At 34.5% G+C, this 26,392-nt stretch overlaps 2 long non-coding RNA genes across 2 annotated transcripts; one reads left to right on the top strand and one right to left on the bottom strand.

Moving 5' to 3' along the window:
• Nucleotides 1-4,586: 4,586 nt before the first annotated feature.
• On the bottom strand, nt 4,587-8,599 carry LOC127855240 (uncharacterized). The gene is made up of 3 exons (XR_008037427.1): nt 8,425-8,599; nt 7,668-7,727; nt 4,587-4,689 (listed from the first exon to the last, which is right to left on the bottom strand). It is a non-coding gene; the product is annotated as an uncharacterized LOC127855240 (long non-coding RNA).
• A 432-nt stretch (nt 8,600-9,031) lies between these two features.
• LOC127855238 (uncharacterized) lies at nt 9,032-12,240 on the top strand. The gene is made up of 5 exons (XR_008037421.1): nt 9,032-9,106; nt 9,593-9,827; nt 10,168-10,293; nt 11,120-11,242; nt 12,010-12,240. It is a non-coding gene; the product is annotated as an uncharacterized LOC127855238 (long non-coding RNA).
• The last annotated feature ends 14,152 nt before the right edge of the window (nt 12,241-26,392 follow it).

Below are 26,392 nucleotides of genomic sequence, written 5' to 3' on the forward strand. Positions count from 1 at the left end.
ATGGGTAATTACTGAGAGGCCACAACTGATCTATTACTGTTTTAAAACAAGAAAAATCAGTGCCCGATTTAGATTTCATTACAGTTCAATAAAAATTGATTTCAGAGCACTGGTAACAGTTTAACGTTAATGTTACCAATGTGTCAGACCAGGGCCTTGATTTTGAAATCTAGGACATGCATTGTCAGAGGATGTCATTAAAGATTATACATTTTTTCAAACACATACAAATGTAAACATGTATCTGTAACTAATGTAGATGTTATAAATAGTAAAATGCACTAAGTCAGAAGGTATTTGACTTGTCTGCTGGTGTGTTGGCATACCAGGTGGCTCTTTTACAATGGTTTGGTGGACTGCTTGGATGTGTAGTTACATTATAAACAGTATATCAAACTGTATTATTCAAATATGTTTGCATCTAGTATACTCATATTGATACTATTTACAAAATTAATGTAATGAATGATAAACTTGACTGAAATCATTTAAATGATACTGAAATCATGACAGTACTTTATACTGATAATTATTTAATAATGATGCTTGATACAATCATGTACACCTTTATCAAATGGGATCATACAGTAACTTCAGTGATGGCTTTCAGTGATTAAATTAAATCCAAAATGTAAGTCACTCCCATCTCTCTCCCGCAGCGCGCATACCTAAAGGTCCTGCTGTGTACCAATCCAGATCCAGATCCAAAAATATTATACATAATTATGTATCATATTGTTTAGAGGGGATGATGTTCCCTCCGCTGTATCATTGTATTGTTTTACTTTTTAAATCAGTGTGATATATAGATATATAAACATAGCTCCAGCGTCAGTGCTTCAGGCAATGAATATTTCACCCCTGATCTTTTTTCTAATGGATATTTTAGCTAGTTCCTACATTCAGTACAATCAAATATATGATAAGTAGTATCTGTACACATTGGTAGATTAAATTTGTACATTAAATTTTATTTTTGTAGTGTTAAAAAAGAAATACGTAGTACAAGTGTTCATGCTAGATGAATTAAGAGCCTTAGTCAAGCGGTATTTAAACATTTTTAAATGGTAAATTTTTCTGTAATGTACACATTTTCTCTTGAGCACTTACCAGATATAAAATGAATACCATTTAACCACTTTTATAATGAAGCCCTGACCAGATCTCAAATGTTTATCCCTTTTCTCTGGCACCCTGATCATCTGTTGATCACCTAACAAACACCTATCAACATGGCAAATTACATGCAGAACAGTTCATTTTATTCAATGGTTGAATAAAATACTTCAGAAAAAAATTGACATCCTTTTCACAGGAAAGTTTAACTTTCACAGTCATGGAAAAAGAGCCTGCACCGAACAAAGATGACAAATACTTTTCATTTGTGGATCAACCCATATCTATACGCATAAAATCTCAAGTTTTCATGAAATCAGGACAAAAAAATGTATTTTATGTACTTAATTGATCTGGCTATAGTTATCAGATTATTATAAGCTCAATCGGTATATTTATATCATTATTTATGCTTTGTGTATTGTAAACATATACACAATCATGCAGTTACATTATAGCAATAAATAATAACAAAGCCACCCATACTATAAAGGTCATTGGCAAAGCCTATGGTAAAAAATGTGAACACATTGAGTGTAATCGCCCTCTCGTGCCAGCAAAAACAAGACATTGACAGGTTGTCATTTTTGACAGTTCTACTTTCACTTTCATTTTGTGATATCAAACTATCAACAAGTATGTGACTGAGAAAAATATCGCTATTGCTTAATTAACATATTTTCTGTAAATTTCTTCAATAAACTTACATCAATACATGATTTTCCTTATTAATTCAAACATTCCTGACAGGCTACCACTTTGTTTACATATTTCGCTTACATTTTGACGTGCACTGCATAGGCAATCTCTTGCACGAAGGTTACATTACATTCACCTCTGTGATGGGCACAGAACGGACTATTTTTATGAAAGCGTCTCATTCATGCCATGATCACTCCAAGCGTTCATCATGGAGGTTACAGTATACTCAACAATCTCTTGCACGACGGTTACATTACATTCACTGCATTTAAGAAAACCATCTCATACCAAAATATCTTATATCAGTCTTAATTAATTAATATGATTATAGGTGCTACCTAATTTACGGGCAAAAGCTTTTTAAGTTTTTTTGATAACCATGTATTTTAAATAAATATATGGACATGCTTGTGTTCAAAATATTATAATTGTTGCAATAATTAAGTAATGCATCCCAAAAAAAAATAATCTTCAAACGAGTTACATGTTCCTAGCTTAAAGATCTAGCATCTTATATTTTTTTTGTTTACTAGCTGCAGGAATTTAAAGCTGGTTCGGAGGCTGTGGTATAGTGGATGGGGTGTCTCCTAACTGGCTTAGTCACTGGGAGGTCTCTGTATTGATCCCTTAAGTGGAGCATTCTTTAGATAACCCTAAAGACATACTATGGCGTACCATTTGGGTTGAAAGTCAAGAAGACCTACAAGGTAAAAAGAGAAATGTACGTCGAAGTACAATAATTGTACGTTGACATACAAATATAAAATACACTTCGAAGTATATATTTGTTCGTCGAAGTACATTTTGTACTTCGACATACATGTTTGTACTTCGACGTACAAATTTTCTGAACAGCCAATCAAAACACTTGTCTCTTGGGCCGCTTTTCCTTCAGATTTATTCATAATAAATGTTTAAAATCTCTTTTTTAATTTAGGACAAAATGAATAAAAATATCAGAATGGCAAAAAAAACACATAGCAGTTTCAAGTATTTTATGCATTGAAATAGATCATATACAAATTTGAAGAAGATTAAATTGTTACCTTTTTTAAAATTATTCAGCATATTGTGAGTATTTATTGATCATGCGGGGCAGAGTATCATGACCGTCCAGCGCATAACTGTGTAGGAAATTCCCAAAGGTAACCAAACAGTTACCAAACGATAATGGGATAATTATGTATAATAACCTCCCCGGTTGGTCGCTTTTTGTGATAACGATAATTTGCATAAGTCAGAGGTTAATTCCGCCACGCCAGGTCAATAAATACGCACAATATCTATGAGTTAGCCGTCGATAGTCGCATAATTTGGTATAAATTATAATAATAATAATGTTTAATAAATACGCACAATATATATGAGTAAGCGGTCGATAGTCGCATAATTTGGTATAAATTATAATAATAATAATGTTCAATGTCAAATATCTCTAAAAGCAACAGATGTAAGGTGTCTTCTGATTGGCTAACCTTCAAGGGTCGGTGAAAATTGTACGTCGAAGTACTTTTCTCGTTCTACTTAGTAGGTCTTGTAGACTTTCGACGTCATGGTATGTCATATAGACACTAAGTACTGGTCCTACCCAGGAAACAGTTTGTTTCATCAAATGTCTCAATTCAACGTAACAGCTTGCTAAAGCAGTTGCATTTAGCATACAGTACACTGATTTTACATAATCAAAAACATGTGATGTGTCAAATCAATTTTGATTGACAAATATGACAGGATTTTTTTTTAATCCAATAAGTTTTAGACTGTCAAATAACACACACTACGTATTGAAAGCCATACCTGGAGCTTTCGTCTGTATACCACTGACTTCGTCAGCAGAATGATTTCTACTGTTTGGAAACGTTAACACCGCTTATTGTCTTCTTATTTATTATCAATGTATAATTATGTGTAACAGCATAACAACATACTTGTTTTGCAATTAAAATATTTAATAAATACAGGTATCTTGCAGGTTTCTAATTTTCTTTCGCAAATTATTGTTGAATAGTTAAAATTTTGTCGCCACTAAAAAGCGAGCCATTTTGTAGCAATTCTTAAATCACAGTCTAAACTGCATACACTTAGCTCTATAGTTACAATTTGAATGCAAATATTAGAATGCATCATGTTATATCATCCATATTTTTTTTATTTAAACATTCAAATAACACATAACACAGTACATATATAAAAAGGTATGTGGTATTGTGTGGAGATACAAAACACTTCACATCATTTATTTGCACATAAAATAATAGTAACAAAATTAGTAATACTAAAACACTGTCATCAACCTACAGTACAAGAATATTTTTAGTATATGAAATAACAAAGTGATGTTATTACCTTTTACAAAATTAACAATGCTGGTTTTGTACTAGCCATAAAAAAATTATCATGGATTAACAAGTAACAACCAATTTATTAATTACACAATAGAATATAAATCATATTAAATGCATTATGCATTTACTAAACAAGCTATTTGCTACTGTTTAGAATTACACTACTGTTTAGAATTACACTATCTTACTAAAAATGATCACAACAGGTACTTAGTGCTTTTACATACTTATGGTAAGTTTTGTATTACTAGTTTGACATTTATTGGCAGACACTTGTCAATAGACTGAATAGCTGAATTTTGTTTATAGATAGACAGATATAGACTTTTCAAATGTCTATAAAAGTTCACACATGTCCCATCCAAGTAAACCAACAGAACAAATAAAGATCACCACAGATAATAACTGTGTGTATAGCTTGGAATAGTTCAGGAATCCCTTGTTGATTTCTGTAAACCGAAACTGTCAGTTTTGCTGGATAGAATGGCTTGTGTGATGCCCAGCTCTTGCCTTGGCAGAACAGCTTCTATAAACGGAAAACCAACAAATATCTTAAAATTTGGTCAATAATGCAGACAATTTATAAATGTCTTGTTTTTTGTTCATTTCGAATCTGGAAGATTTTTTACGTAAGATTGTGGTACGAAGATCCAACGGTATTGGATTTTGTGGTTTTAGGCCTAAACTTATTATAGTGATATGTAACCTTTCGAGATATCGGTAAAGTGCGAGCAGACGAGGCGTAAATACGTTAAAAATAAAGCTAAAAGACTAAAATGTTAGATCTGAATATCTTTAAATTTTGTGAATAAATGTGTTTCTGATAGATAACAACGACAACTTTCCAGAATATTGCATGATCACACGTTAAACTTCTTTCTGAAAGCGAATGGAAAATGCGTCACGACTTCTGACAAATAAACAGTAGGGTGTCGTTATTGAAATACCGCGAGAATACTGGAAGATTAGAGATGCCAAATCTAATTTTTAAAACAAAAATTTTTCAACAAGCGTTTGTGATTTGTCAGGATAATAATAACAATAAGACATCGAAAAGATCAAAGCAAATAGATTCGAAAGAAATCTGAGATTCGGCAATATATTTAAGACGGGTTATGTTGACGTAAATTGTGTTTGGTAAAGACTGTAACTATATGTAGTGAACCAGTCTTCGGCTTATACCCACTGAAGAGAGTATTCAGGGGAGATAATTGAGTAATGACTTAATTCTGGAAAAGTTGCGAAAAAAAACAAATAATGCGAGAATATTTAGTGCGATTCGCTACACAATTATAATGTCATTGATATAATTTTTCCTAAGGTATGTATTTACATGTGATTTAGCATATGTCCAAGTATTTTTGATTTGTTCAAGGTCATAAATAGCATCGCGAAAATATATGTCGCGTGGCAAATTGTTTTGAGACGCATCCATATGTGGTATTCTTATGTAATTTTATGTCTAAATTGCTTTTGCCCGTATTATAAAATTGATATGTTTTTTTTTATGTTAACAAACCCACATGCATACATACGTCGAAGCAATGCCTACCGTCAATCAATAAAAATTATGTTCACTTGTTTACATTTGTGAAGTGCGTTGAATGATTCCATATGCGTAAATGGGCAATAAAATAGTTCCAAAGCGTTGCATTAAAACTCGCAAGTTTTTGCACGATGTATCGTAAATTTAAAATTCCTATTGCATTATCCAAATCAAATGTACTTTGAATGCGTTTGTTCGGTTTTGCCTTGTTTCTGGGCAAAATGGCATACTGAGCCTTCCGCAGAGGTGTATGTGAGAGCAAGGAAAGACAACTCTGCGTGAAGATTGGTGCATAGGTAGGACCGAATTTACGCTTACGATATGTGTATGGCGTACCATTTCGGTCGAAAGTCAACAAGACCTACTTGGTGACAAGAGAAATGTACTTTGACGTACAATATGTATGTCGAAGTACAAAAATTGTACTTTGACAAACAAAATGAAATACACTTCGAAGTATAAATTGTTACGTCGTACTTCGACGTACATGTTTGTACTTCGACATACAAATTTTCGTAACAGACGATCAAAACACTTGTCTCATGAGCCGCTTTTCCTTCAGATTTATTCATAATAAATGTTTAAAATCTCTTTTTTAATTGAGTACAAAATAAATAAAAATTGAAAAATTAAAAAAAAAAACATTTTACAAAGAAGTTTTTAGTATTTTATGCATTGAAATAGATTATAAATACCCATTTGAAGAAGATTAAATGTTACCTTTTTAAAAATAAAATTATCACGCATGTTGTGAGTATTTATTGACCATGCGGGGCGGAATATCATGGTCCAGCGCATTACTTTGTAGGAAATTCCCAACGGTAACCAAACAGTTACCAAACGATTACGGGATTAAAAATGTATAATAACCTCCCAGGTTTGGTTTTATTTTGTGTTCACCATTATTTGCATAAGTCAGAGGTTAATTCCGCCACGCCAGGTCAATAAATACGCACAATATCTATGATTTGGCGGTCGATAGTCGCATAATTTGGTATAAATAATAATAATAATGTTCAATTTCAAATATCTCTAAAAGCAACAGATGTAAGGCGTCTTATGATTGGCTAATACTCAAGGGTCAGTAAAGACTGAACGTCGAATTACGATTTTGTACATCGAAGTACAAAAATGTACTTCGACGTACATATTGTACGTCAAAGTACATTTCTCTTATTACCTACTAGGTCTTGTTGACTTTCGACCCAAATGGTACGCCATAAATGTGTAATCATACTATTGCCTTCGAGGTACTTATCCGATGTTTGACGGAAAGGGAAAAGAATGTGCGATTGTCAAGTTCCCCAGTTTTTTTCCGTACCAAAAAATGTTCGTACCCAATTTTTTTTTCGTACCCAATTTTTTTTTTCGTTCCCAAATTTGTTTCGTACCCAAATTTTTTTCGTACCCAATTTTTTTTCGTACCCATTTTTTTTCGTACTCTAATTTTTTTTCGTACCCAATTTTTTTGCATAATTTTTCGTTCCCAAAATGTTCGTACCAAATTTTTTTTTCATACCCACATACACAATTGTGATGATGTAGATCAACTTAAATTGATGCTTTTATATCCATCCTCTTCACATACATGTACACCTTTGCTCATTATATTTTAAAACATTACAATTATGTGTAGTTTTGATGTATCTGTAACAACAGTTAATTCAAAGTTTATTTAATATGGAAAAATTACTGATGTTATTATTTGTCGATGAAGATAACATTTATTGTAGCATTGTGTGTTATTTGCTGTTTATAAATAAGAACAAGAGGAATGTTTGTATTGAATCGATGTTGTTGTTTTTTAAACTTGATTTAAAGTACCAACAATTTATAATACAAGCAATTTATTTCAGTGTGTGTATATTATTTTTAATGCACACATTTAAATAGAAGCGAAATATGCAATACATGTTATGTATATTTATTGTTATGTATATGTTGATTTTTTAATGTACCTTTCTGTTCCTGATTGCTCGTTGTTGATTTTGCCCAAATCGACATCTGTGATGCAACAACTAAAAAAACATATATATGATCAATAAAACTACGTAAAAATGTTGATAGTTATGTTCATTTGTGTTGTTACTTTATGTGTGGCATTTAATGACAATGTATGCTGTTGCAAAATAAAAGTGGATACATTATTTCAAAGCGTTGTTTTTTCAGTTCAGTGAACATGTTACATAATACTGACTTCATATCACAAACTCAGAAGATATAATATGCTGCATACATGTAATAAATGATCAATTATGATAGCCAAATATACATCATTTCAATACAGTCATACACACAGTTATTGTAATACAAGTATATACGATATAAAAAATCTACTTGTTTTGAAGGCTTTGTAAATAAAGTAAAAATAATAATTTTATATTAACAGACACAAAGGCTCTCCGGTTCTTGCAACCCAAAATTCAGAATCTGAAATTTTAATATTAAATAAAAATGGCATGTCATGTGTATGTGTGTAGATCTATAAATTAATAAATTTAGTAGAAGTATTTTTTAAAACATTGCATTTTATGTTTACGGTATTACCACCATGGCTGTTGATTATTTAAATATAAACGACAAATAGGGTAACAGTTATCAATGTAAACGTGTAGTAAATGTTAAGTTCATTTAGAAATTTGAAGATGGTTTACGGATACAAATAAAATAATGGTTACGAATCTAATAGGGTACGAGATGAGAACTAAAAAATACCTTCTAAAATGGTACAGTTGTCCGTTATAGCACAAATATTCCATTGTAAATACTTAAATAACAATTCACGTGTGCAAATTTTGGGCACAGAGAACGTGCAACTGTACTATAAATCATAACATTTGAAACTAAAACAGATTCCAAAATCGCATCTGAAATCCGAAAGTAGCTAGTATAATTTGTTAAGTGGTTATGCCCCTTATTTACATTGTGCATTATGCGGCTTTAGTAAAAAAAATGACATCGGTAGCAAATCCAATCGTATGCTATTAAATCAAATATTAAAAATATAAGGCAGATACTAAAATAACATATTACTTACAATGATATTCTACTCGCCACCTCGTCCCATTTTTTCTTTGAATAACGGAAATTTTTTCGGCTCCGATTTCCTTATATTCTCCGAATAAAAGGCTCCAGTGGTCCCGAACCAGCGCGTTCAAAACAATCTCTGTTGGCTCGGCCCAATCTGGAGCCTTCTGACGCTTCATTTCGCTTTTATCAACTGACCAACACTCCATCGTCCAAGTTGTATCAGAAATGTCTTCGGAAATTTATGACACTATTTGGCGCGTTTTCTATACTAGAAAGTTCGCTTAGTCGTGACGTCATGAAAAAAAACGATCTTATTGAAGTCTATTTCCAAACGCGTTCGTGAATACGAATCCTGAGTCTGTCTTTTGTAAGTCTAAGTCTGAGTCAAAGTCTGAGTTTGAGTTTAAGTTTGAGTTTATTATTGGTGAATACGGCTCCAGTACTGTCAGTACTTTGATTATTGTTATGGAGTGAGCGATCTCAAATGTGTCACAACTGATGATGACAAATGTGTGTGAAGGGGCTATGACATCGAACATTGAAGATCGACATTCGTATATCGATCTGGTGCAATCATCGTGTTAGCTCTGAGATTCTAATTCAACCATGAACCGCGAATATCAGGCAAGTTGGAACTTCGAGCCATTACTGACAGCTTTGAGGTCTATTTACCGTCCTGTTCGTATGACAATCCTTAATTTAAATTTCATGCATTGCTTAGGGTCCCATTATATCGATTACAAACTTTCGAATTTTTATTTAATTAATATGTTTGCGTCGTAAAAACATGCTCTTCAAACAAATTTTAATTGGATTCAAACCAGTGAATGTCGAAAATTATTTTTATCTTCAGATTTTTTATCTAATTGACTGATATATCCCGACATTTGAAGTTGGCATGATTTGCACGCAACTGCAACAGTTTAGCCATAAGGACTGACGTCTGCACAGGCGTTGACGATGACGTAAAGTTGTGGTATAACGTTGACGCGAGATGTAACGGTCGAGACGTTTGGAGCGTAATACAAGGAAGCCAAAGGGGTTTATATACCACACACCAAGTGTGTTCAAGTCACTTCACAGTCAAGGTAATACTCCTTAAATTACAATAGTTTTCGGGTAGCTTATTTTCGGGGTTTAAATGTATCTCTGATTTTCGGATAGCTCAAATTTGGAGTTTAGATGTATTTCTTATTATGGTTATGTTTTAAATTAGATAGAACATATGTAAAGATAATTATTTCTCAGTGTGTTAAAATGCGTTTACATATTGTATTCCATTGGCTGTATGGAAACATTTTCTTGTTTTAATATGTACAAAAAAGATCGAAATATTTATTTATCTACTGAAGATCAAATGTGGACTGAAAATAGTTTTTGTCACGTCAAAATCCGGCTATAACCAAGGTAATCTTGTCATTTTTCCAGTCTTCACCATGAAATCCATCATCCTCGTCGCCCTCGCTTTCGCCGCTGTGCTGGCCATGGCCGCCGCCCAGTTCGGATACGGCGGATATGGCGTCGGGGAAAGCGATTCCTTTGGAAATGGAGGATGTAAGTACATTAGTTGTTTTGTGAGTAAACTTGTCTTATATTTGAAACAAATCAGTGAAAAGGTGAAATTAAATGAAACCATCATAGACTTTAATACATGTAATTGGTTATTATTTTTATTGAAAAATAATGGCTTATCAGGGGCGACACTTTCCGCCTAAATTGGATTTTTGCTAAGAAGAGTCTTTATTTGAACGAACAATGTCATAAAAGCGGAAAGTGGCGTCCCTGATTAACCTGTGCGGATTGCACAGTCTTATCTGGGACGATACTTTACGCGCATGCATTATGCCCAGTTTTCTCAGAACGCGACTCAATATATCACCATGCATGGTTGACGAAGATAGAGCCATACCTTTGGAAACACAGCATTTAAACGTGTTACCACTTAGATACGTATTTTGACGCATTTGTAGTCCCGTAGAAAGTTACATTTAATGAAAGACCTTTCTTGCTAAATTCAAATTTTAAAGGCTTCATTTTCAACCCTTAGTTACTGATGAGCAGCAAACAGCATAAAATCTTAACAGACTGCGAGTCACTCGCATGCTGTTCTGGTTTTATGCTGATTGTTAAAGCCATTTTCACTTTGCTTCTTATGGAGAAAGGGTTAAATAAATTCAAACTTGAGTAACTGAAAATTTATACGATGGCTTTCAATGGCATAGAGACTGCCTTTTCCAGCGGAATAAACTACCAAAAAGAGGTAAGGCCAGAAACCAGTAAAACAATTGAGTCCAAATGAGTTGGTTGTTTCCTTAAAGCTTACAATTACCGAACATGTATATTTTTGGTGATAAAAAAGGGATTTCTCTCTCACCCCTAGTGCTGATGATGATCGGTCTCCTCTTCTTGCTAACAGTCCTGTTCAACAACAGAACCACAACCACTTCCGGTGGAATCACCATCGTCAACGCTTCTGCTTCCGGCAAATAAACACATATTAAAGGTACGTGTTTAGATAACCGAAACAGCGTGTTAATACCTTTATGCAGTCAAAACGATACGGCTATGCACCAACTTTCTTTGATGTCAACCGAATTTCGGTTTACAATTCTACATAAAAGTGCGTTTCCCAATAATTGAGCTAGCATCATGCGAAACTGGGCCTTAGGACATATTCGAATATTTTGTAGCTTCAAATATGACTTTGCATCCGAATACTAAGGTCAGGGGTTATAATGGCCGCTAATGCGACCACGAAACTTTGTGTTTCTGCATATCGGACAAGGTAGCTCCTGACCAGACTGCGCGGATGCGCAAACCGGTCTAGAGCTTCGCTGGCTGCGTATGGCATAAGACCCATTTTTACACGACGCGGTTTATATGGTATTTAACTCTAAGAAGACACAATTGTTGCAGTCCAACTTTCGTGTAAAACATCATAATGCGTTGATTGTATATCAATAATAGCCATAATAACACAAAACGGATGCAGTGGTATCATTAATAACACAAAGTAAAATGTAAACATGACCTTAAAATTCCATGAACTATAATACGATGTCTGCATTCAAAAGAAGCTGTATTAAATTGTCATTGCTCTGTTTAATATTAATTTGACGTTATATGTGTTGTTGTCCCTATTTTATTTCTAAACAATGATATAATCATGTAGAAGTTTAAACAGTACATAACGCAATATGTATCTATGTATCTATGTCGATTCCGTTTCGTGCAATTCGTATGTAACAAACAAACCGTATTTATTTTCAGTCAACACCCTGAATTTGAAAAGTCCTGCGTCACCATCTCACCATGGAGCCGGTATCATGTGCCATGCTCGTGTATTTCCGTTTGAAGTCGGCTATTGTCGGATATCAATCATAGCTTTAGTCGTCTAATGCGTCTCAGCTAAGAAATGTGAATTTCTTAGGTTGCGGCTAATTCATTAATTTATTTGTTGATGTTATTGTTATTGTTAAAATAAAGATAAAGGAATTTCCACACCAACATCTTGTTGGTTTTATTGGTTCACCTTAAATACCAACAACACTACATCAACAACAGCAAAAACAGTGATACAAAAATGGCATTATCATTAGCAACAATAAAATATCACCATCATCATTACCCTCACCATCATGGACAGCATCATCATCATCATCAACAAACCAACACCATAAAAAGAACAACGGCACTAATAAAAAAAATTGATATCAATACCGGTAATATAGAATTCAATAGCATGGCCTTATGATATAACAACGTACGACGATTGGAATGAATCAAATTCGTAAACTCAGTATAATAATTAAGAGCTACGTAACAATTATCTTCATTTTATGCAAATGATGTTTAAACAGCTATAGGCAAGCAAGAATATGAAACGATGTTATCAAAATATTGCGAGCGCAATCAAGCCAAATATAATACTAAAGATGTTGTAAAAAAGCTCGTGCATACTATGCTTCTTTAAAAAAATCTTATTGATTTTTGGATTTTCGCCTTTTTCAACATTTATTTAGTCATATCACAGCGGTCAGATTACGAATGCCCTTCCTCGGATTTGTAGTTAAGCGAAATCTTCGAATCGCGGGTTGGATCCCCGACAGGCCATATAACATAATTTATATAACTTGTGCAGGGTTGGTCATTACATCCATTCTACGGCCAGTCCACTCTACTGTCACAATAATGTACACTGAGTACAGATGGACCAGCTTAACCAGGAAAAGCCAGATGATTAACTACATGTAGTTACACATCCGATTAAAAGGTTATATCAAGTCTTTAGTACCATTAACCAGTAACTGGTTTGCAAACAAGAATGAATCGTTCTATAGTAATATCAATACATGTGTACATGATTACATGAAGCATTTGCTTGAAATTAAGTTTAAACTAATATCAATACAAACCGAGTAAATAATATATTGGTTCAAACATTACATAGAGTTTAAAGAATACTATTTACACTACTGTACAAGATGAAACGCTTTTTGTATATCTTGTATTTTGATGTATGTCATTCCAACGAATGCACCAATTATAAGCAAACGTTATTTTCCCAAATCCTTTTCCAAGAGGAATAAAGTAAATCTTGTCTTCACTCTGGTCTGAGTGTTCATCTTACGAAGAGTGTTCCCATTTGTAACATGTGAACTTTCATAAGAAGGGCCAAGATTGGAATTTACTAGTATCTTAAAAACAACGCTAAGTTATTTCTTAACTCTGTTTGCAACAGATAACCTTTTTTACTCCATGTTTTGTACTTGTATTTGATCTAGGTTGTATGTGTAGTACACATCTAATAAGTTTACTGTATGCGACTTGCAAATTGAGTTTCGATTATTTCGTTAAACTGTTTGCAAGACAGATGTCGCGATGCCAAAATGCCATTTGACTAGGGATACAATAAAAAGCTTTCTTGTGCGTAGTCAACAACTAGCTTCCTCTCACTTAATTTAAGATCACCTGAGCACAAAGTGCCCTTAATTAGTTATTTGTCACAATATGTTCCGCGTCTGTGGTCGTGTGTTGTCAGTAGTGTGCCTTGCCAATATATAGGTCATATTCTTGTATGGGTAATGCGCGTCCAAAAAAAGGTCGTCAGGTAACATATTAGAAAAGATCTCGTTACACTGTAAAAGCAATATTTATGAATCAAAATCGATGAAACTTGGTCAGATTGTTAACCTTGAAAACATCTGTGTTCAGTTAGATTCTTATTCACGTGCGTCTGAAAACTAGGTCACTAAACCAAAGTATGCTTTCAAAAATCTCTAAAAACCACATTTAAAACTCGATCTTGATAAAACATTAATTTAGGCAATATATGGGTCGAGTTCGAATCTGGGTCATGTATGTCAAGATCACCAATTTAAAACTTAAAAAATAAATTGATACAACTTTACTCATGATAAAGCCGGTCAAAATGTTTAACTTGACAATATTTAGTTTGAATTCGAATCTGGGTCATTTGCGTTCAAGCTCACCAGGTCAAACTTTAGAAAAACTATGCAAGCCATATTCATGGCTCAATGTCGACGAAACATGATTAGAGTGTTGAATATGTAAAAAAATTTGTTACCACTTAAAACGTCACATTGGTGACATAATCTTGTTGACACCTGGTCCTGTTCTACCCACGAAGCAAACTTAACATTTGTATTTATCAGCCCTTTGATTTAATCAAGGCTCAATAAGTCCTTATGTTAATGTAAAAGCAGTTGTCCCAGTATCTGTCAATATTTCCTATGTATCATATTTTTAACAAAATTATTAGTTTTTATGTTTAATAAACATTCAAGAACAGGATTTTGGCGTTCAAACGTGGGACTTTGGACTGCAATTTCTAATAACATAGATATCAGGTCTTTTAAACTCAGTGTACACATGCAAAAATATAAAATGACAATAACTAATTATTATTATTATTATTATTAACGAACATATTTAATGTCATATTCCATATGAAAGTATGAGATTCTTTATTATTTCAAAGATGGCTACTGAATTTTTTTATAACAATACATGGGAAAAGTACTTCTATTTGAAATGTACGAAATGATTTCGTGGGTTCGTAAGAGATTACACTGCGAGGTCTTGTATTAAGCATTTGCGTTTGTGTCCGATAGTGCAAGTCAGTTCTCGGCATTGAGAGTGACAGTAACCGACCTTGCACTGCGACGCAATTGTCCGACAATCAGGATTTCAGTTGTCAAGCAATCCGGTTCAGTGGTCAGCCATTTGTCCGACATTACAATTCAGTTGTTTTGCTTTGAAATTCAGTTGTGCAGAATCGCAATACAGCTGCCCAGCAATTCAGTTGTCCGATATTGCAATTCAGTTGTCCAACATTGCAATTCAGTTGCCCAGCATTGCAATTTAGTTGTACAGCATTGCAATTCGGTTGTCCGATATTGCAATTCATTTGTCCAGCATTGCAATTTAGTCGTCCAGCATTGCGATTCGGTTGTCTTGCCCAGCATTGCAATTCAGTTGTCCAGCATTGAATACAGTTGTCCAGCATTGCATTTCCGTTGTCCAGCATTGCAACTCAGTTGTCCAGCATTTCAATTCAGTTGTTCAGCTTTGCAATTCAGTTGTGCAGCATTGCAATTTAGTTGTCCAGCATTGCTATTCAGTTGTGCGGCATTGTCAGTGAATTTTTGACACAACAGATCACGAGTCTATACTGTGAATAAGTTGTCCAGCAAGGAGATTATCGGTGTAAAGTTGTATACATCTATACTTATTATAAAACATCTATACTTTTTATTAAGGTGTATACATCTAAATACTGCTATTGGGTTGTACAGACAGTACTGTGTATATATGACAAGTAAACTATCTTTCTATTAGAACGTTCTATATCACCCCAACTCCTTTAATAATGTTATTGTCATTGTACTTAAAATGGTGTAATTAGCTATCCAAAATTCGTGAATTAATCAGTTTAAATAAGTCGCATTACTATGTATGTTCATTATATTTAACTGTACAATCGGCCATGGTGTTTATAACTAAAAGCTCTTAAGTAAATACACGGTAAAAGAAGCCTAAAATAAAAAGAAAATCGTTATCATAGAAAAAAAATAATTTCACTTTCGTGAAAATATAATTTTCTATGATCACTCGTGAATTACAATCGATATAACACCGAGTCCAACAAATATCCTGTATGTAATTCACAATTTTCTGGTGAAATATCGAACAGAAACATGGTAAATTTATGAAGAAAATGCACCACAGCGGGTTAAGGTCCCTTTTTGTTTGTTGTTGTTTTTTCTTAACTTTTAAATACAATGCACGATTAGGATATTATTAAAACAATTGCATTATTTGAGTTTTGGTTAAGATTGTTACGTTATCGCGTGTGCAAGTGTAAACAAAGCTAATGTATTGAAATTTTCTCATTGAAATAAAAAACTTTCGAAGATGCACGATAAAAGAGTTTTCGGATTTCAATTTATGATATTAAAAAAAAATTTCGGAATGTCAACGTTATTGTAAAGGAAACGCTGTTTGTCTTGACAATACGATGTGTTACTCTAATAAGCACATATTCGAAGTTAAATTACTCTGGATGTAAAAAACACGATCGTATCGAGATATCCTCGAGGCTAAATACGACTTAGGTGGCAAGACATTAAACGTCAAATCTTATTAAACATTTCGAAAAAAAGGTTATCCCTGGATAGGCTACTGGGAAAATCATTGGAAATTATAACTATATTGTGTTGAACGTGGCAATATGTGCTCGTAATTGAAAAAGTTTAGCCGTAAGGACTGTCGTCTGCAATAGCGTTGACGTTTACGTTAAGTTGTATGTAACACTAACGTAAACTGTTCCGGGCGAGACGTCGGGGACGTAATACCAGGAAACGCCAGGCCTTTATATAGTACGTACTGTTTTACCCAAGTCACTTTCATCAAGGTAACGGTTCTTGATGCATTGACAAACTTTCGTGTTGTTTACTTTGAGAGTTGAAAAAAAAATGTTTTATATATATAAGTTTTTTTCAGATTTTGTTTATTTTTGTATTTTATTTTATTTATCTTTGCTTATGTGCTCTTATTTTATGAAATAGTTCATGCTAAGTATTAACTGGTACAAACATAAAAATAACGCTTAAGATGTGCACAATTTTTGTGTCATTTCAATAAACACACAAATGAGATGAAAATGGGCTTTAACCAAGATATTCTGTCACCTTTGCAGTCATCACCATGAAATCCATCATCCTCGTCGCTCTCGCTTTCGCCGCTGTGCTGGCTATGGCCGCCGCCCAGTTCGGATACGGATATCCGGCATACGGCGTCCAGGACACAGGATCCTTCGGAAACGGAGGACGTAAGTACACTGGGTGTTTTCGGGTTCTTTGATCAATGCGCTTAACAAGAAAGGGTGTACGAATGGTGTATTTGTGTTTTTAGTATTTGAAGAAAGTATCTATAATGAAATTCTAGTTCGATTTAAGTTTCATGCAATGGATTTTGTACATTTTTTAAAGATAAACATCGTATAAGCAATGAAAAATAAATCATTTCTATAGTTTGAGCAATTTACTTTCAAATGACCTGACTACCACATTTAATTAACCCATTTATGTCTAGTGGAGTCTCCCATCCTTCTTAATTGGACCAATTTATTTCCAAAATTAGGGATGTCATACATATTTATTTCTATATTTAGAATATTTTTGTACAGAAATTTCTTTAAGCAAACAGCGCAGATCCTGATGAGACGCCGCGTCATGCGGCGTCTCATCTGGGTCTACGCTGTTTGCCAAGGCCTTTTTTCTAGACGCTAGGCATAAATGGGTTAAAGATGTCTGTGCAGAAAGTTAGGAATTGCTTGGCTTACTTGCTTGGTCTACCAGTCTTGCAAAAAAAACATAACTTAAGTGTAAACTGCGTTTGCAGTTCTTTTACATTAAAAGCCCTGGATTTAAATCCTACATTAATCCATAAGTGTGGCATCTTTCTTAACATGTTAACTATGCAAACGTTGATAACGTGTACGCCCGTTATAATCATTATATTTTCTCTCTCACCCAGTGCTGATGTTGATCGGTCTCCTCTTCCTGCTCACCGTGCTCTTCAGCACCAACAGAACCACGACCACTACCGGTGGTATCACCATCGTCAACGCATCTGCATCCGGTTAAATACATTGTTTAATGTCTAAAGGCACGTGTTTATTAAAGCGAGTTTACGTAAAATGATTTAAATATATTTTGAATTTATTTAGTTGTTTTTTTTATTTTATTTATTTTTATTTATTTATTTATTGGGGGGGGGCGGAACAATTATTTCGCAAACAAAGTGCTAATTTCAACTTAATTGTGTGTTGTTAGTTTATTTACGGTTGTGATGGAATCATTTTAAGAACAGTTTACTCATGACCAATCGTCGGGTTAATGTGTAGTAAACACAATCTTGAAAATGATAACAATGTCTCTGTATTTTTATGAATTTTATGTATGAGATATATAGATTATTAAGCACAAGTATTGCTTCATTGTTCTGATAGCAAGAACACATTTATTCAAATATGAACATAATTTAACATGTTATTACTAGTTGGTTTTCGGTTAATATATTTTCAAACCGGTAATAACGTAATGAATGTATTAGGACATTGCTTGATAATGAAATATGTCGAATGGCACATGGAAATATGTCAATGTTAACTTGCCCGTAAACTGCTAATGTCTGTGATCGCGTTGTTGTTTTAAACAATTTAAATTCACGCCCACCTCTTCGTCTATTTTCAGCTTTTAGATCCAGACATTTACAGTTCCGCTATACATCAATTCCTCTCCAGTTCCAATTTCCGCGACCTGGCTCATCTCTTCATTCCTCATCTTACCCGCCCTGCACCCGAGTATTCCTACCCGATTATTTGCCATCACATTTCGGGCTCCAACTTTATAAAGCTCTTGGCAATGTATTAAGTCATTGTAAACAAATTAATTGTTGTTCAATAAAGCATATAAAACATTCAATACGTTGTTCATTTATGTACAATGGTTTTCGTTTATGTTCTATAACAATTATTAGACCCATTTGTTGAAAAGATCAACCATGGAATAAAAGATTTCGTTTGTAGCATATAATTATTACGCTGGATATGTTTCATGTGTGTGACCTTTTTCAAAGAACACCTTCAGTTTTTGTTACGACCATGGCGACCTGTTGATTGGCAGAAGCAGATCTTAGATGTTAGTAAAAATAAGGGTGATAGTGTTGGGGTTACTGACGCTATATTCGTGAGTTTAAGATGACACGGTCAATGACGCTTACATTCCTTGCGTCGAGTACGTTGACGTTAGAAATCGAAGCCAAATTTAAATACTACTACTTGTTCAGTGTTAATCCTCCGTATTCTTATAGTATCATTAAAAATGTGGAATGTTTTCTTATGTAACCTTACATGAAACAACCAGTGTCTTTAAACTCAAAAATACAGTTTTTAGGAGAAAATATTGGAAACAGTTTATGTTTATATTTGTTTCCGTCTTTACAAAGATTTAATTGGATAGTTGTAAAGAATTGCTTTGTTCACTACGATTTTTGGCAGTTTATTAACTTATATGTAGACATTCCAACGATTGTAATTACATATTCGAATGAATACCCCTTTACATTTTAAAACCAATTCGACAAACCAACATATGTTTATCGAATTTTCAAGGTTGAGTTTCGATTTAAACCTGCAACTTATAGAAAATGATAAATCAATGTGGTTAAATAATTTAAAAAAAGTCGCACATTAATAAAGTGGTACCCATTCCTACAATAATGTATGATATACAATAACAAATAAGACGAAATAAATTTAAAACAAAATATCTGATCCGAACTATTGTATAACTGAGCTACTTAAAATTTTAAGTCATTTCTGACTCATCGAAATAAATTAATCCAAATTAACCAGTTTTGCCAAGACCACATTACCACAAATGTTAAATAGCCTATTATCGGTGCGTGTACACCATTATAATTCTTGAATATTTGTTTTAGTATGCAATCGAAAAACAAACCACAAATTAAAAACAAAGCATTTAACACGCAATTTCTTTTATTACCGACTTCCTTCTTACATATCACATTGCACATAATAGGCTTTTGTTCGAAAATAAGCGAGTAGCTTCGGAAAAAGCTATTCAGAAATAAATAGTAAAGAAAAGCTAAGAGAATGATTTGTTTATACACAAAAGCATCAACATACGTTGATATCACTTTGGTTTAGATTTCGTGAACCCCTGTGTATGTTTGTAACTATTAAGAGCTTGAGACCTGTCGTAATTTGGCAGTTGAGATCGCCAATATTTCAAAAGGGAGACCACTCCGTGTAGCGTTTAAACATGCTCTTTACTTGATTAAATCACTTGCTTTTCGTGGTCACCATACAGGACATGTGATGTTTCTACCAGGTATTTTGGCCCACCCACCCCGAACCCACACCCATCCCACACAAACAGCACATAACAACGCCAAAATTGAATATGTTCAGCGGAAAACACGAAATAACTGGCAATGTCATCTATAATTCAAAATTCGTCCCAACGTTCGTGACACTAGTAAAAATATATTTAAGAGTGTTTGGATTTTCAATTTCAAGGCAACAACATACAAGATTTGTTGATGATTAAATGTGATATACCATAAAGTTGGTATGCATGCTTTCGTGTATTTTTTTGCATGTTGAATCTTCAAGTATGTTGTGTTGTTGTTGTTGTTGTTTGCTTCCATAGCGTATGACTAACTTTGCTTCCATAGCGTATGACTAATTTTTTCCATGTCACTTTAGTCGGTAAGCATAGATAGTTCCAGATGTCGAAAACGGCTAGCTCTGGTAGTTATTGCAACATATACCGGACCGGGCTTACTTTCTTCGTAGAGCTTTTGGCTTTTAATCCGGATATTGTGAGTTCGAATCCCTTGTGTGACCCATGGTTATGAAATTGTGTCTACCGTATCCATCTTTTACTCCTTTGATTCCGATAAAAGATGCTGAATCTGTTTAAAAAAACTTAATAAACTTGATTTGTTTCGCAAATAAACGCATACTTTTGATCAAAATCGTAGCTTACATTGTCTGCGCGTGGGTAAACATCGGAGCTTTCCGTGTGTGCGCGTAGGTAAACCGTTAACGTCTCCAGAAATATTTCCACAATCGTCATACATCGACTATCTCCGGAATGCTCCGTAAGTAAATCTGATCCAGAGTGATATTTCCAAAGAGAATCGTAAAAGCGTGTAAGTCGACTAGAAATCCTTATCCTTATTATTCCACTTATATGAATGTATATGTTGTATATATGTTGTATATGGAAACAACTTTTTAACGAGCAATGCCTAAAGATTTCTGAAAATAAATATATATTCAGCATTTGAAAGTAGGCAGCTGTCAATATATGGCGATGAAATGTGAAGCTTGTCACTAAAAAATGTATTAAGGTTATATGACAAAAGTTATATACCTAAAACTTGTTAGAAATGGAACAAACCCCAAACCTTTTAAGAATTTTGTCAATTTTATAAGTGTTTGCTGGTACAATACAAAACATTTGTGTAAAAAGCTATCTCATACTTCTGTTTACATTTGCTGCAGTTAACGATATGGACTTGCCTTACAATCATGAAACATATATGAACTATACACCGTTTTTTCTTTTCCATGACAACCACGATAGTTTAGGGCTTGTCGTATTACATTTCTCCTTTATGTGGTATCGTAATTTGTTTTACAATTTTCAAAATCAAATCATTTGTGGTGAGCATTACAATCACTAAATATGTAATAACATTTGATGAAATCATCAAAACAGTGACAGTGTGCCTTAAATTTGTCAATTTGAGGAATTCAGCCATCAAATCATTGATTTGGGCCGTTTTCTGTGAAAAGGGATTTCATGCATGTGCTTAAAGTGTCGTCCCAGATTAGCCTGTGCAGTTCGCATAGGCTAATCAGAGACGACACTTCCACCTAGACTAGATTTTTGCTAAGAAGAGACTTTTTTCAGCGAAAAATATCGTTAAAGCGGAAAGTGTCGTCACTAATAAGCCTGTGGAGACTACACAGGCTAATCTATGACGTCACTTTACGCATATGCATTAAACCCCATTTTCACATCGCACGACTCATTTTGGTTTTCAGATGCTGCACTTCCATTATATGAGCTAAGCGGCAAAAGTCTTTTTTTAACCACGTGTGTCAACATCTTGTTCCCAGCCACATGTAATGATTTGAAATATGAGCCGCGTTCTGAGAAAACTGGGCATAATGCATGTGCGTAAAGTGTCGTCCCAGATTAGCCTGTGCAGTCCACACAGGCTAATCAGAGACGACACTTTCCGCTTTTATGGTATGTTTAGTTTCAAGGAAGTTCATCCTTACCGAAAATCAAGTTTAGGCGGAAAGTGTCGTCCCTGATAAGGCTGTTCGGACTGCACAGGCTAATCTGGGACGGCACTTTACCCAGTTTGCATTATGCCCAGTTTTCTCAGAACACGACTCATATTAAGATAAACTATGTTTTAAAAAGATTTGAGTACAGTATACGGGCATTTGGGCTTACAAGAAAACGAGTGACTTTGGTTGCATAGAAACAATAACAGATAAATATAAGTTGAAAACAAATATTTCAGGAGCGTTTCATGGGGCAGTGTATGCATGCAGAATGTGAAAATATGACATGGAGCAAAAATAAACATTTCGGCCAGTTAGTCCCACTAGACGTATCAGAAGAGAACAGTAAACGACCAGTATAATTGTTTTCATTTTGATAAAAACAAAAACTTTGATTTATTAGCTTTAACAATGTCGCATAATCAGTCAAATCATTATAATATACTGTTCAATTATTTCATTTTGACTAATCATGTTTTAGACGTACATGTGTTCGTATGGAAATGTTTATAACACCGATCAAGATAGCAAACCTATTGGTTATCGCCTAGTGAAATAGATCGCCAGCCATTAATGTCAACTTCATTTGCAAGCCGCAAGCGAAAATGGTCCATAAACAGCGGCCGATCTACTCAACCAAAGTCGGTACTTCCGGTGACATAAAAATGTGACCACCATGTACATGCGGTCGCAGTTCACTTGAAGGAACTGCCTATGGCCAAGCACTACCGTTTGAGCCGAGGATGGTCAAAACAAAGAGGCCCGATTCATGGTCGAATCATTGTGCTCATATTAAGTGTTCAGTGTTTGTTGTGTCATAGATTCCAGCCAATTTGTGTGTGTGTGTGTGTGTGTGAGTGTGTGTGTGTGTGTGTGTGTGTGTGTGAGTGTTTTTTGTCTTGTTAATTTGTTATGACTGTTGTTTTTCGTGTTGTTGTTGTTTTTGTATTTTTAAAAATCACTCGTCGGTTTTTTTCATCGATAAGCATTGTTTATTTATAAGCATGTAATATAAGTTTAATATGACCGGTTTCAACCGGTTTTCTCGCATGTTTTTGTGTGAGTCACACATGTTTTATCGTAGTATGCGGTACAATTACATATGCATGTCTAATGAGTGTCTCTTAAATACAATATAGATTTGTTTTCGGCCGATTAAACATGATTTGGCACAATTAGGCTCTCACAAATTATTTGCAATTTATATTAAAAAACGTTCTATATGCTTCTATCGTAACCGGTGACTTATTTTTAAATTGTTAATTGACTAGTTCGAAAACGATAAAAAAAACGCTGAAATTGACCATATCCTATTAAAAATCATGGATTGTGTTAGTTTGAATACGAGTTCAAAAGTAGTGAGTCAAAAACCTTAAAAAAAAAACCGGAACTAAAAGAGTTTCTCAGAGAGAAAGACCAACCTTCGGTGGTCGTCGTCTGATAACCGGAAGTGATTTCAAACCCCCGTCCGGGCCTCGCCTAACCTCGTGTCCGTACATAAACGACCACTTCCGTATATACATCTTACTGGCCGAATCTTAGAGCAGTTCGACAGTCACCACGTAAGTAAAATTATTATTTTTCGTTTACTTAATCCAATAACCGTGAAAAAAAGTAAATGTGTTATTTCTTGTTTTCATTCAGTTTGTTTTTATAAGTATTGGGCTACTAAGGTGCAAATTCGTGACTCAAAATTGAAGGTATTATTGCCTTCATATTTACTGCATGTTTTCTCCATACGAAGCTGGAAAAGTAGCCATTCCTTTTGGCGCTCTTGAGCAAAGTCACAACTTATATTAAACCATTTATTCCTAGCGTCTAGAAAAAAAAGGCCTTGGCAAACAGCGTAGACCCAGATGAGACGTCGCATAATGCGGCGTCTCATCAGGGTCTGCGCTGTTTGCTTAAAGGAATTTCTGTAAGAAATATTCAAAATATAGAAATAACTATACTAGACATCCCTAATTTTGGAAATAAATTGATCCAATTTAGAAGGATGGGAGAGTCCACTAGGCATAAATGGGTTAATGCCGCTGGTTTATGATTAGGAGTCTCTTGGTATGGGTGATGGTCAGAGGTTAACGTTCGGCCTCTATTGATGCTATCCATCGGTGCTATATTCCGTAAGATATTAAACAAATGGAAACTAACGGAAACCATTTAGCATTCTTCTGAAAAAAACAGGGTTCAATACATGTGCGTAAAGTTTTATCCCAGATTAGCCTGTGCAGCCGCCGAAGGCAAATAAGGGACGACACTTTCTGCTTAAGCTAGACTTTTGTTTGAAAGAGACTTTCTTTGAACGAAAGATTCAATAAAAGCGGAAAGTGTCGTCCCTTATTAGCCTGTGTGGGCTGCAATAAGCCCGGTTTTCCCGGAACGCAGCTCCATCGTTTGTTGGTGGTGTTTTCAGAGAAAATGAAGCCGGCGGTGATAGTACTGCTGGTTGTGGCTATGACGGTCGCGGTACATGCCCAATACGGCGTCCCATATGATGATGGCCAGAACAATTACGGCATCTGTAAGTACAAGTTACTGTACAAGCCAACATTTAATAGTATTATTTAGACGGACGAATTATGTTTGTTTTATATCGCGCGTGTGTCCCTTTACAACGAAGGCGAGATAAAATACGGCATATGTAAGTACAAGTTCCGCCAACGTTAAGTCGTACTTTTTTAGACGTACGCATTATGTTTGCTTTATATAGCGCGATTGCCCCGTTACACGCAAAAAAGCTTAAGATATTGGTGAGTTTTTATAATTGCTATAAGCAAAAGTTTTGTTTTTGTTTGCCAAACTTTAATTGTGTGTGACTTGTGAAGTGTAGAATTGTTTAATTGCAGACTTGTTTACAATTTTTTTGATCGACCACTGACACAAGTTACAAAAAGATAACACACACTAAACTTTACCTATTTATCAGTTTTTGTCTATGACATTTTTCTCGCCCTTTTATTTACTACGTAATAAACGTCCGTTTTTTCTCTGGTGCCATTTTGTTGAGGGTATTATTAAAGGGGCCTTTTCACGTTTTAGTAAATAAACAAAATTAAACAAATTGTTTCGGATTCGCTAATGTTCGTTGTAGCTATAATATTTTTGAGAAAACAGTAATACTGAACATTAACCATGCTCTTAAATATCAATTATATGCATCTTTTGACGATTTAAAAACCTTAATATTATTAAACATTGCAACGCGAAACGGTTGAATAATTTTGAAAGTTCTGTTGTTGTCGTTATATTTTGGGATACTACGAGGATTGCTTATATTAACTTTATAGAGAATAATAAGTCAGTGTTGATTATAGATCAGATTTATCATACGAGGCTTAGAAAACAAAAAGCACGAGCCTTGGCGAGTGCTTTTTCGTTTTCGTGCCGAGCATGATAAACCTTATCTATAATCAACACTAATCTATTATTCTATTTATCCCACTTTTTATTTTGTAAACCTTTTTGTTTAAACAAAATTAGTTTGACTGGATAATTTCGCTGGAGTTATGACGTCATTTCGTCGAAATATTGACGTCATTTCCTGCAGTTGATTATAGTTGATATTTAATCAACGGGGCTAAAATCAACCGAATTCGCTGTAAAAGTGGGATAAAAATGCATCACTTATTGTATGAGCACGGATGGCCGAGTGGGCTAAGCGATAGATTTTTGCTCCAGGGATCAGTGGTTCGAGCCCAATTCAGGGTTATTTTTTTTTATTTTTTTACAGGAGCTTTTTTGATCCAATGTTTACATTTATCATCATCAAGCATTTCATGACAAACTTCAATACATGCCAAAATCTGTGAAAAGGCCCCTTTAATGCAACAATTATACAAAATGTACTTTAGAGATGACGTGAGTGAGCATAAATATTATACATAGCAGTGTTGCCTTCTCGGTTAAAACAAGTTTGCTAGTCGATCAGTATAATTAAAAGCAAAACAGTAAATTCTACATTCAATATGACACTAACCGGATACCAGTCCACGGGCCGTTTTACTTACTTCTTACACTTTACAAATACCCTTCAAGTAACTGACGTGTTATCTCACAGGGTCGATGTTGGGAGGTTTCCTGTTATTGTCTGTCCTGGCCGGAAGAAGAAGAGGCACGGACTACCGAATTGTGTACGGAAACTTTACCAGTGGAACCGTCGTAACCAACGGGTAAAGTAATGTTCGTTACTTATTAGGCTGTCTCCGGCGAAAGTCGTTGATTCGCCACGTTTTT

The sequence above is a fragment of the Dreissena polymorpha genome, chromosome 13 (genome assembly GCF_020536995.1).
Source record: "Dreissena polymorpha isolate Duluth1 chromosome 13, UMN_Dpol_1.0, whole genome shotgun sequence".
NCBI lineage: Eukaryota > Metazoa > Mollusca > Bivalvia > Myida > Dreissenidae > Dreissena > Dreissena polymorpha.